At 39.8% G+C, this 12,373-nt stretch overlaps 1 protein-coding gene across 1 annotated transcript in view; it reads left to right on the top strand.

The window, feature by feature from the left end:
* Ttc6 (tetratricopeptide repeat domain 6) overlaps positions 1 to 12,373 on the top strand; it is a 242,176-nt gene that overhangs the window by 105,144 nt on the left and 124,659 nt on the right. The window lies entirely within an intron of this gene.

The raw sequence follows: 12,373 nt of genomic DNA, 5'->3' as shown, positions 1-12,373 counted from the left end.
GATTTGCATTTCTCTGACAGCTAGAGATGGTGAGCATTTTTTCATGTACTTGTTGATTGACTGTATGTCCTCCTCTGAGAAGTGTCTGTTCAGGTCCTTGGCCCATTTGTTGATTGGGTTGTTTGTTCTCTTATTGTCTAATTTTTTGAGTTCTTTGTATACTCTGGATATTAGGGCTCTATCTGAAGTGTGAGGAGTAAAGATTTGTTCCCAGGGTGTAGGCTCCCTATTTACCTCTCTTATTGTTTCTTTTGCTGAGAAAAAACTTTTTAGTTTGAGTAAGTCCCATTTGTTGATTCTAGTTATTAACTTTTGTGCTATGGGTGTCCTATTGAGGAATTTGGAGCCCGACCCCACAGTATGTAGATCGTAGCCAACTTTTTCTTCTATCAGACGGCGTGTCTCTGATTTGATATCAAGCTCCTTGATCCATTTTGAATTAACTTTTGTGCATGGCGAGAGAAAGGGATTCAGTTTCATTTTGTTGCATATGGATTTCCAGTTTTCCCAGCACCATTTGTTGAAGATGCTATCCTTCCTCCATTGCATGCTTTTAGCCCCTTTATCAAATATAAGATAGTTGTAGTTTTGTGGATTGGTTTCTGTGTCCTCTATTCTGTACCATTGGTCCACCCGCCTGTTTTGGTACCAGTACCATGCTGTTTTTGTTACTATTGCTCTGTAGTATAGTTTGAAGTCTGGTATCGCTATACCGCCTGATTCACACTTCCTGCTTAGCATTGTTTTTGCTATTCTGGGTCTTTTATTTTTCCATATGAATTTCATGATTGCTTTCTCTATTTCTACAAGAAATGCCGTTGGGATTTTGATTGGCATTGCATTAAACCTATAGAGAACTTTTGGTAATATCGCCATTTTGATGATGTTAGTTCTGCCTATCCATGAACAGGGTATATTTTTCCATCTTCTAAGATCTTCTTCTATTTCTCTCTTTAGGGTTCTGTAGTTTTCATTGTATAAGTCTTTCACCTCTTTTGTTAGGTTGATTCCCAAGTATTTTATTTTTTTTGAAGATATTGTGAATGGAGTGGTTGTCCTCATTTCCATTTCAGAGGATTTGTCGCTGATATACAGGAATGCCTTTGATTTATGCGTGTTGATTTTATATCCTGCCACTTTGCTGAATTCATTTATTAGCTCTAATAGTTTCTTTGTAGAGCCTTTTGGGTCTGCTAGGTATAGAATCATATCATCTGCAAATAGTGATAATTTAAGTTCTTCTTTTCCTATTTTGATGCCTTTAATTTCTTTCGTCTGTCTAATTGCTCTGGCCAGTGTTTCGAGAACTATGTTGAACAGAAGTGGAGAGAGAGGGCATCCCTGTCTTGTTCCAGATTTTAGAGGGAATGCCTTCAGTTTTTCTCCATTCAGAATGATGCTAGCCTGAGGCTTAGCATAGATTGCTTTTACAATATTGAGGTATGTTCCTGTTATCCCTAGTTTTTCTAGAGTTTTGAACATAAAGGGATGCTGTACTTTGTCGAATGCTTTTTCCGCATCTATCGAGATGATCATATGGTTCTTATTTTTAAGTCTATTGATGTGGTGAATAACATTTATTGATTTCCGTATATTGAACCAGCCTTGCATCCCAGGGATGAATCCTACTTGATCATGGTGTACAATTTTTTTGATATGTTTTTGTATCCGATTCGCCAGAATTTTATTGAGGATTTTTGCATCTAGGTTCATTAGAGATATTGGTCTGTAGTTTTCTTTCTTTGAAGTGTCTTTGTCTGGTTTAGGTATCAGGGTGATGTTGGCCTCGTAGAATGAATTTGGAAGTTCTCCCTCTTTTTCTATTTCCTGAAGTAGCTTGAAAAGTATTGGTATTAGTTCCTCTTTAAAGGTTTTGTAAAACTCTGCTGTATACCCATCCGGTCCTGGGCTTTTCTTAGTTGGTAGTCTTTTGATGGTTTCTTCTATTTCCTCAATTGATATTGGTCTGTTTAGGTTGTCTATATCCTCCTGACTCAATCTGGGCAGATCATATGACTTAAGAAATTTATCTATGCCTTCACTATCTTCTAATTTATTGGAGTATAAGGATTCAAAATAGTTTTTGATTATCTTCTGTATTTCTGAAGTGTCTGTTGTGATATTGCCTTTTTCATCCCGTATGCTAGTAATTTGAGTTCTCTCTCTTCTTCTCTTCGCTAGCATCGCTAAGGGTCTGTCGATTTTGTTTATTTTTTCAAAGAACCAACTTTTAGTTTTGTCAATTTTTTCAATTGTTTCTTTTGTTTCGATTTCATTAATTTCAGCTCTGATTTTAATTATTTCTTGCCTTCTACTTCTTTTGCTGTTGTTTTGCTCTTCTTTTTCAAGGATTTTGAGATGAAGTATGAGATCATTTATTTGTTGGTTTTTTCTTTTTTTAAGGAATGAACTCCAAGCAATGAATTTTCCTCTTAGAACTGCTTTCAATGTGTCCCATAGATTCCGATATGTTGTGTCTGTGTTTTCATTTATCTCTAAGAATTTTTTAATTTCCTCCTTGATGTCTTCTATAACCCATTGATCATTCAGTAACCTATTGTTCATTCTCCAAGTGATGTATGCTTTTTCCTTCCTTCTTTTATCGTTGATTTTCAGTTTCATTCCATTATGATCAGATAAGATGCATGGTATTATCTCTACTCCTTTATATTGTCTAAGAGTTGCCCTGTGACATAATATATGATCTATTTTTGAGAAGGATCCATGTGCTGCTGAGAAAAAAGTGTAACTGCTTGATGTTGGGTGGTATACTCTATATATGTCAATTAGGTCTAGGTTATTAATAGTGTTATTGAGTTCTATAGTTTCCTTATTCAACTTTTGTTTGGAAGATCTGTCCAGTGGCGAGAGAGGTGTGTTGAAGTCTCCCATGATTATGGTATGGTGGTCTATTAGACTCTTGAACTTGAGAAGAGTTTGTTTGACGAACATAGCTGCACCATTGTTTGGGGCATAAATATTTATGATTGTTATGTCTTGTTGGTGTATGGTTCCCTTAAGCAGTATGTAGTGTCCCTCTTTATCCCTTTTGATTAACTTTGGCTTGAAATCTATTTTATTTGATATGAGTATGGACACTCCTGCTTGTTTCCGAAGTCCATATGAGTGATATGATTTTTCCCAACCTTTCACCTTCAGCCTATGTATGTCTTTTCCTATCAAATGCGTCTCCTGTAGGCAGCATATTGTTGGGTCTTGTTTTGTGATCCATTCTACTAGCCTGTGTCTCTTAATTGGTGAGTTTAAGCCATTAACATTTAGGGTTATTATTGAGATATGGGTTGTTCTTCCAGCCATATTTGTTTATTTCTGTTACTAAACATGGTTTGTTTTCCTCTTTGATTATTTCCCCCCCCTTTACTGTCCTACCTCCCACTGTTGGTTTTCATTGTTATTTTCCATTTCCTCTTCCTGTAATGCTTTGGCGAGGATGTTTTGAAGAGATGGTTTTCTAGCTGCGAATTCTTTAAACTTTTGTTTATCGTGGAAGGTTTTAATTTCATCTTCCATCCTGAAGCTTAATTTCGCTGGATACACAATTCTTGGTTGGAACCCATTTTCTTTCAGTGTTTGAAATATGTTATTCCAGGATCTTCTAGCTTTCAGAGTCTGTGTTGAAAGATCAGCTGTTATCCTGATTGGCTTACCCCTAAATGTAATCTGCTTCCTTTCTCTTGTAGCTTTTAAAATTCTCTCCTTATTCTGTATGTTGGGCATCTTCATTATAATGTGTCTAGGTGTGGATCTCTTATGATTTTGCACATTCGGCGTCCTGTAGGCTTCTAGGATTTGGGATTCTGTCTCATTCTTCAAGTCTGGGAAGTTTTCTCGTATTATTTCATTGAATAGACTGCTCATTCCTTTGGTTTGGAGCTCTGTACCTTCCTGTATCCCAATGACTCTTAAGTTTGGTCTCTTAATGTTATCCCATATTTCTTGGATGTTCTGCTCATGGTTTCTTAACAGTCTTGCTGAGCTGTCTATGTTCTTTTCCAGTTGAAATACTTTGTCTTCATTGTCTGATGTTCTATCTTCTAAGTGTTCTACTCTGCTGGTAGTATTCTCCATTGAGTTTTTAAGTTGGTTTATTGCTTCCTGCATTTCTAGGATTTCTGATTGTTTGTTTTTTATAACCTCTATCTCCCTGTATAGTTGATCCTTTGCTTCCTGGATTTGTTTGCGTAATTCGTTGTCGAAGTGATCTTTCATTGTCTGATTTTGCTGTTTAATGTCTTCCTTGATACTCCAGATCATCTGAAGCATGTATATCCTGAATTCTTTATCTGACATTCCATCTGCTGCAGCTGTTACCTCTTCTAAAGTTGCGTTGACCTGCATTGCTTGTGGTCCTTTCTTTCCTTGTCTTTTCATACTGCTTGCGTATCTTTCCTGCAGGTGCGGGCGGCGGCTCTGCTCTCTCCTTATTCCAATTGGGGTGTCGTGGCTACCACGCCGGCAGGTCACTGGGCCTGTTCTGGGAGCTGGCGGCGGCTCTGTTCTGCCCCTACTCCAATTGGGGTGACGAGTGTACCACGCCGGCAGGCCACCGGGCCTGATCCGCCAGTCGGTTGCAGGTTTGCCTACCCTGCAGACGCGGGCGGCGGTTCTACTCTGCCCCTACTCCAAATGGGGTGTCGTGACTACCCCGCCTGCAGGACGCTGGGCCTGTTCCTGGCACGGGCGGCGACTCTGCTCTGCCACTACTCCAATTAGGGTGGTGTTTGTACCACGCCGGCAGGCTCCTGGGCCTGATCCGCCGGTCTGTTGTAGGTCTGCCTACCTTGGAGGCGCGGGCGGCGGATCTGCCCTGCCCCTCCTACCACGCCTGCGGACCCCTGGGTCTGATCTGCAGTTTGATCACTGGTCTGCTCACCCTGCGGGCACGGGTGGCGGTTCCGCTCCGCCCCCACTCCAATTGGGGTCACGTGACCACCACACCGGCAGGGCCTGATCCGGGCGTGGGAGAAGGATCTGCTCTGCCCCTACTCCAGTTGGGGTGACATGTGTACCACACTGGCAGGCCACTGGGCCTGACCCGCCAGGCTGTCACAGGTCTGTTTACCTTGCAAGCGCGAACGGCGGCTCTGCCCTGCCCCTCCTACCACGCCCATGTACCACTGGGTCGCGGGTCTGCCCACCTTGCGGGTGCGAGTGGTGGCTCCGCTCCGCCTCCTCTCCAATTGGGGCCACACGGTCACCACGCTGGCGAGCCGCTGGGCCTGCTCCGGGCGCTGGCAGCGGCCCGGCTTCTCCCCTCTGGCTCAACGACAAATTGAGGAGACTCGGGTGACTGTGCCTCACCCCCCCTACCAGGAGACCAACTGCTTATGTCACCGCTGGAATTGATGAAGTTCTCTCCTCCGCCGCTTTCTGCTGACATCAGATCTCTGCCATGTTGGTATCCTATGCGAATGGCAGCATTTCGTTCCCCTTGCCGGGCAACCAAAGCAACGGGTGAGTCCTGACCGGCCCTCAGCAGGACCCGGACCGAGAAGCAGTTTCCGCGGGCTCCTAGCCCCGGTCCAGGGAAGTTCCGGGAGCCGGAACTCGGCCGCTCCGTGCTCGGTGTAAGCTCCTATAAGTGTAAGCTCCAAGAAGCAGTCCCCGCGGGCTCAGTTCCGGGAGCCGGAATTCGGCTGCTTAGTGCTTGTTGTATGCTCTGATAGGAGCAGGGTCCAAGAAGCAGCCTCCGCAGGCTCCGCGGGACGGTTCCGGGAGCCGGAACTCGGTCGTCCCGCGCTCGGTGTTCGCTCCGATAAGTTCAGGTTCTAAGAAGCACCCAGGCGCTGAACCCTAGCAATCTGTCTGCAAGCCGCAGGCGAATTGCAGCCTGAAATTACCTGATCTATGGTTGAATGAGCTGCGGTCAGTCGAAAACAGGGAAGGTGACGTCAGTTTACCATCATGGTGGGTGCTGGCCTCCTCTGTGGTCTGACCGGTGTGGAGAACCGAGATGGACCGCTTCCTTTCCCCCGTCTCGAACCCAGAATTCAGCCCTGAGTACGGTGCTTGCGCGGCTGGCAGAAACTGCAGCGCTGTAACCCTGCGTCTCTATCCCAGCGCGCGCTGCAGACTCTAGCCGCGGGGCGATTTGCTGAATAAGCCGTGTTACCCTCCGTGCGACAAACCTCTCGCGTTTGAGTCCCCGTAGCCGATCCTCATGCGATGGAAATCCTTCCTCCAGGTTCCGGAGCACCCCACTATTGCTGGAAATTCCTAACAAGATATCCTTTAGCCGTCCTGACTTGTCATACTCCCACACAGTGAAGCAGCACACGGGGGTAATGCACTCCCCTCGCCGCCATCTTCTTTCTCCAACTCTTATAATTGCTTTTTACCAATTAGCCATACCCCCCTACCAAGAACAGTCTTTTCTCTATCTTTGTGGAGTTTACTATTCATCTCTTTCTTCTGGATTTTTAAGTGATCTTTTAATATTAAAGATCTTAATTATTTGGCATACATACTATTTACATTTTTTTTCCATTTTATTTTTCAGTTTTATTTATGGTGTTTTATGCTAGACAGAGTTTTAATTTTTATGTGGTAAAAATTAGAAATTGTTTCCTTTATGTGTTTTAGTTTTGGTACATTTTTACAAGGCCATTTCACACTTACATTTAAATATATTCTGTTATATTTTTTCCCAAGCTATTTTGTGACTTCCTTTTAAAAAAATAAATGTTTTATCCATCTGCAATTTATTTGATTAAGAAGAATAAACATTATTATTTTTCCCCAACTTACTAGCCAATTGCATGACATAAATTATCTAACAAATTTTCTTTTCCTCAGTGATTTGAAATGCCAGTTGTGTTAATCTATTTGTTGTTACTATAATTAAATACCTGAAACTAAGTACTTTATAAAAAGTGAAGGTTTATTTAGCTCCCAGTTCTGGAGGTTCAAGAGCATGATGCTGGTTCTGCTTAACTCTGCTGAAGGCCTAAAGGTGGATGGGATCCCAATGTTCGGAAGCTGAGGGAGTGAGAAATCACATGGTGGGATAGGAAGTCAAAGAAAGAAAGGTATGAGCAAAAATGACCTCTAGGCTCTCTGCCTCTTAAAGGTTTTAATACTTCTTAGCATCACAATATTGGGGATCCAGCTCTCAGCACATGACTCTTGGGAAGTAGACGCAAACCATACCCAAACCATAGCACAGATTTTCATACATTAAATTCCAACATGTTTGTGAACCTGTTATATAGACTTGTGTTCTATTTCACTGATGGTTTATATAAAACTGCCTGTGTAACTTTTTGACCCACATTAATAAAAAAAATTTAAGAGATGGTTAACTGTGGTCCATACATTTTCATTGTAGATAGTATACTCAACCCACACAAAGTAAAACGACCTTGTCTCATTTTTTGCTTTACATATATATTATTGTTAGCTCTTTCTTACATTTTAATTTTTCTTAGTCGTGCCTCTTCTAGATCACATCAATTTGAATGTTTATAAGCTAACCAGAAATTTATTTTAAAAGTATTAATATAATGTTTTTATTAGTGCATTAAATGATACATAATAATGGGGCTCCTTGTGACATATTCATATATGCACATAATGTGCTCCATGCAGTCCCCATGTCTTCCCCTTTCCCTCCCCTTTTCCCTCCCCCTGATTGCCTTCCCTTAAGTACCTTGCTAGTCATCCACCCTTTATTTATTTATTTATTTATGATTGGTGCATTATAATTATACATAAAAATAGGATTCATTGTGATATCTTCATACATGCACATAGTATAATTTGGCCAATTTCATTCTGCAGTTCCTCCACTTTCCTTCCCTTCCTCCTAATCCCTCAATCATCCTGTATTCATTTTTTGTTATAGAAGAAGTACTTGGTATTATTTTTGTCATTTTGTTTTATATCCTCTTTCTCTCTTTTTTTTTTTTGCTTCTTTGCTATTTCCTATAATCTGTCATATTCACCAATATTTATCTGTGTTTTCGTTTGTATCATTATCTCATATCTGGTGTTGTGAGAGAGAAATCTGCAGCCAGCCTGTTTTTATTTTATTCACATGTGATCTGTTTCTCCTCTTCTCCTCCTAGATACTCATAGGATTTTAAATTAAATAATTCCTAAGCACATATTTGAGAATGCTTTGCTTTCTAATTATTTTTTTTCCACTAAATGCAAAGCCCCTCTGATATGCTAATATATTGCTCCTTGGTTTGGGATTTTTTTTTTCTATTTTATTTTGAGTAACGTTTCCATTATGTTTATTTCATGTATTTCTTCAGGAATAACATTTAGCTATTTGTTAGTGCTTCATTAACTGTTTTTTATACTATTATTTTGCTTACATTCACCTTTCAAACCTCTGTTCATCAGTGGCTTCAGTTTCTAAGGCTTGAATATTAAAAAATATCATAATAACTCCTATTTCAATACTGTTACAGCATTTTTTCTTATTTTTGTTACTACTGTTATATCTTGGGAAAACTGTAAGTCTTTTGTTTTATCTGAACTTTTCTTACTTGTTTCATGAAAACATTTAAATATTTTCTTAGAGACTGTAAGGTAGAACCTTTCTAGAATTTTTTTTTTGTTTCCTATATTGAATCTTTTCAAAAGGACATTCTTGCTGGATGTGGTAACACATGAGTGTAATCCCAGTGACTTGGGAGGCTGAGGATCACAAGTTTGAGGCCAGCCTCAGCACTTGGGGCCCTAAGCAACTTAGTCAGACCCTGTCTCAAAATAAAAATATAAAAAGGGCTGAGAATGTGCCTCAGTATTAAGTACCCCTGGGACTCAATTCCTGGTACCAAAAAAAAAAAAAAAAAAAAAAATTTAAAGACCAACAACAACAACAACAAAAAGAACATCTCATNCATACCCCCCTACCAAGAACAGTCTTTTCTCTATCTTTGTGGAGTTTACTATTCATCTCTTTCTTCTGGATTTTTAAGTGATCTTTTAATATTAAAGATCTTAATTATTTGGCATACATACTATTTACATTTTTTTTCCATTTTATTTTTCAGTTTTATTTATGGTGTTTTATGCTAGACAGAGTTTTAATTTTTATGTGGTAAAAATTAGAAATTGTTTCCTTTATGTGTTTTAGTTTTGGTACATTTTTACAAGGCCATTTCACACTTACATTTAAATATATTCTGTTATATTTTTTCCCAAGCTATTTTGTGACTTCCTTTTAAAAAAATAAATGTTTTATCCATCTGCAATTTATTTGATTAAGAAGAATAAACATTATTATTTTTCCCCAACTTACTAGCCAATTGCATGACATAAATTATCTAACAAATTTTCTTTTCCTCAGTGATTTGAAATGCCAGTTGTGTTAATCTATTTGTTGTTACTATAATTAAATACCTGAAACTAAGTACTTTATAAAAAGTGAAGGTTTATTTAGCTCCCAGTTCTGGAGGTTCAAGAGCATGATGCTGGTTCTGCTTAACTCTGCTGAAGGCCTAAAGGTGGATGGGATCCCAATGTTCGGAAGCTGAGGGAGTGAGAAATCACATGGTGGGATAGGAAGTCAAAGAAAGAAAGGTATGAGCAAAAATGACCTCTAGGCTCTCTGCCTCTTAAAGGTTTTAATACTTCTTAGCATCACAATATTGGGGATCCAGCTCTCAGCACATGACTCTTGGGAAGTAGACGCAAACCATACCCAAACCATAGCACAGATTTTCATACATTAAATTCCAACATGTTTGTGAACCTGTTATATAGACTTGTGTTCTATTTCACTGATGGTTTATATAAAACTGCCTGTGTAACTTTTTGACCCACATTAATAAAAAAAATTCTATATAATTATAGGTGTACTCTTTTGTAGACTCACCATTTTGAGACTATCATCTTTGATTTTTAAAAAGCATACAGAGTATTTACATTCCTCTCTTGAAATTTTTAAAGAAAAAAATTATACAAGGCTACAGAAAATGATTTGTAGATTAGCATCTTCAAGAAGATGAATTCCTGAAGATTTTTCCAGACCTTCGGAGTCTATTTTTTTAAACATTCGCTTATGTAAGCTAATGCTTTCCAGGTTGTGGATTCAGACCCCATAAATAGGTTGTAAAATCAGTTTAGTGCTTTAAAGAAATGGTGTCTAGAATAAAACAGTCCATCATAGCAGAAGGGCGTGGTGGAAGAAAGCAGCTCAGGACAGGGCAAGTAGGCAGCTGAGAGCTCTGCTTGCCAGAGGACAAAATATAAATCTCAAAGGCACACTCCCAGTGACCTACTTCCTCCTGACACACCCTATCTGCATACAGTTCCCGCCCAATTAATCTATATCAGTGGATCAATCCACTGACTTAATCTAACAACTCTTATAATCTAAGCATTTCACCTCTGAAAATTACACACACTTTTGGGGGCCACCTCATGTCTAGGCCATAACACCTGGGACCCATTCCCCTCTCTGCTTCCTGGCCTCCATCCGTGGAGCAGTGCTCCTCTGCCATGCCCTTCTGCTGCGAGGTTTTGCCACACCTTGGGCCCAGAGCAATGGCGTGGGCAGATCATGGACTGAATCTCTGAAACCATTAGCCAGAAAAAGTTCCCTTCTTCTAAGTTGTTCTTGCCAGGTATTTTGGTTATGGTGAGGAAAAGCTAACAAATGAGAAAAAGGGAGAAAAAATCCCACCCACTATAGTTAACCCATCTCTTCGAGAAAGGTATTAATCCCTCCATAAGGGCTCTAAATCCATGACCCAAACACTTCCCACTAGGCCCCAGCTCCCAACACTGCTGCTTTGGGGACCAAAGTGCCACCCTTTCCCCACAACCTAATCTTAGAACTTTCTTATTGGTCTTGATATATTTATACTCTGGGTTTCCTCTCTTAGTCCCTAGTCCTATTCCTGTTCTTTCATTTTTGTAAATATATCAGTCAAGATTCAGTTGCAGAAAACAGGAACATCTTTAGTGAAGGTATTGAGTAAGGGCAAGTTCATGCTTATAAAATCAACGGAAAGGTTGGAAAGATCACCATTAGTCCAGGAGGGCTTGAGGGAAAACCCACACAGCGTGCTTAACTGGCTGCTGCTGCTGCTCCTCATCAGGAAGGTGGGAAGCTGAAAGCCATACTGTCAACACACCACCTTAGCTGAGATTCAGGTGTTCAGTGGCCTCTACTGTCACCACTTTTGACTCTGGAGCCACACTATGTCTGTTTAATATGCTCACTGGCCAAAATGACAATTTACAAAAGGAGTAACTGGGACACTGCTACCGAAGAACCGGACAACTTTGTCCCACCTGTGCTTGCCCAGAGAAACCCCAGAACTTTCTGCCTTCTGAAGTAGTTAGTGGGTCCTACATCATCACATCTAGAACACTGGCTACAGCAAGGTTTTTACCTCTTTATCCTCAGCAGCTCAGCAAAGCACAGTAGAATGGAGTAGGTGTTGGTGGCAATGACATCTACCAGGCTGGGAGTTGAGATCTAACTTCTCTTTGAATTCAGATATTTGGCAAGGTGAGATAGGTTTGCTTATTTTCATGAGTCTACTTTGGAAAATTCCTATCTTCTTCAGTCTGGAGTTGGGCAGACTATCCCTTAGGAGCTGGTAAGATGGGATTTGAGAGTTTTAGCATACTATCAACAAATACGTTGTATATATTTATTTTTTACATCTAGTGACTCGTATTGGCTGTTCATATAATAGAAAAGTTAGACCTCTAAATATTTTTATGTGAAATTGATAGAACTATAGTCTGTAGAGGCCCATTTTCTATTCATTGTGTATTTTATATTTAATAGTTACACAATATAAAAATTAATGTATTTTCAAGCCACCCACAGGTCAGTCATTAATGATACATTCTGCCTTCAAAGTTTGATTTATCTCATATCTTTGGCTAAATTAAGGCTTTTATTGATAATTTTTTTAACCTATATATATATATATATTCTTAGATATATGTAGCTGGTAGCCTACCAAGGGAAGATCTGACACCAAAACAATTTTCTGTACATCCCAGCAAGATGTGGATCAAGAAGACAAAACTGTAATGTGAGAAGGCAGTTCTGCTCAGGCTGGTGTTTTGCCCCAAATCTTTGTTGTGAGTGTGGAGTGTGGAGTAGGTTAGAAGTCAGGTCATAGAGAATTTTAGATCTCTTGTATAATTGGGCTTTCACAGAGTGAATGTATTATTTTTCCAATATAATAAAACAAAACCATCACAAAGGTTACTATTAAGAGGTACTCAGAGCCAAACAAATTATTTTTGGGTTCTCCTTTTTGAGTATTTGATCTTTTCACAATTTTTACTTAGTGCCGATGTCAAATGACCATATGTTTATTTTAATGGAGGTATGAAAAGAAAGCAAACATTTTTTGCTTTATCAATAATG

The sequence above is a fragment of the Marmota marmota genome, unplaced genomic scaffold (assembly GCF_001458135.2).
Source record: "Marmota marmota marmota unplaced genomic scaffold, marMar, whole genome shotgun sequence".
Taxonomy (NCBI): domain Eukaryota; kingdom Metazoa; phylum Chordata; class Mammalia; order Rodentia; family Sciuridae; genus Marmota; species Marmota marmota.
The sequence above is the reverse complement of the archived record's forward strand: the minus strand, read 5'-3'. Positions and strand labels throughout refer to the sequence as shown.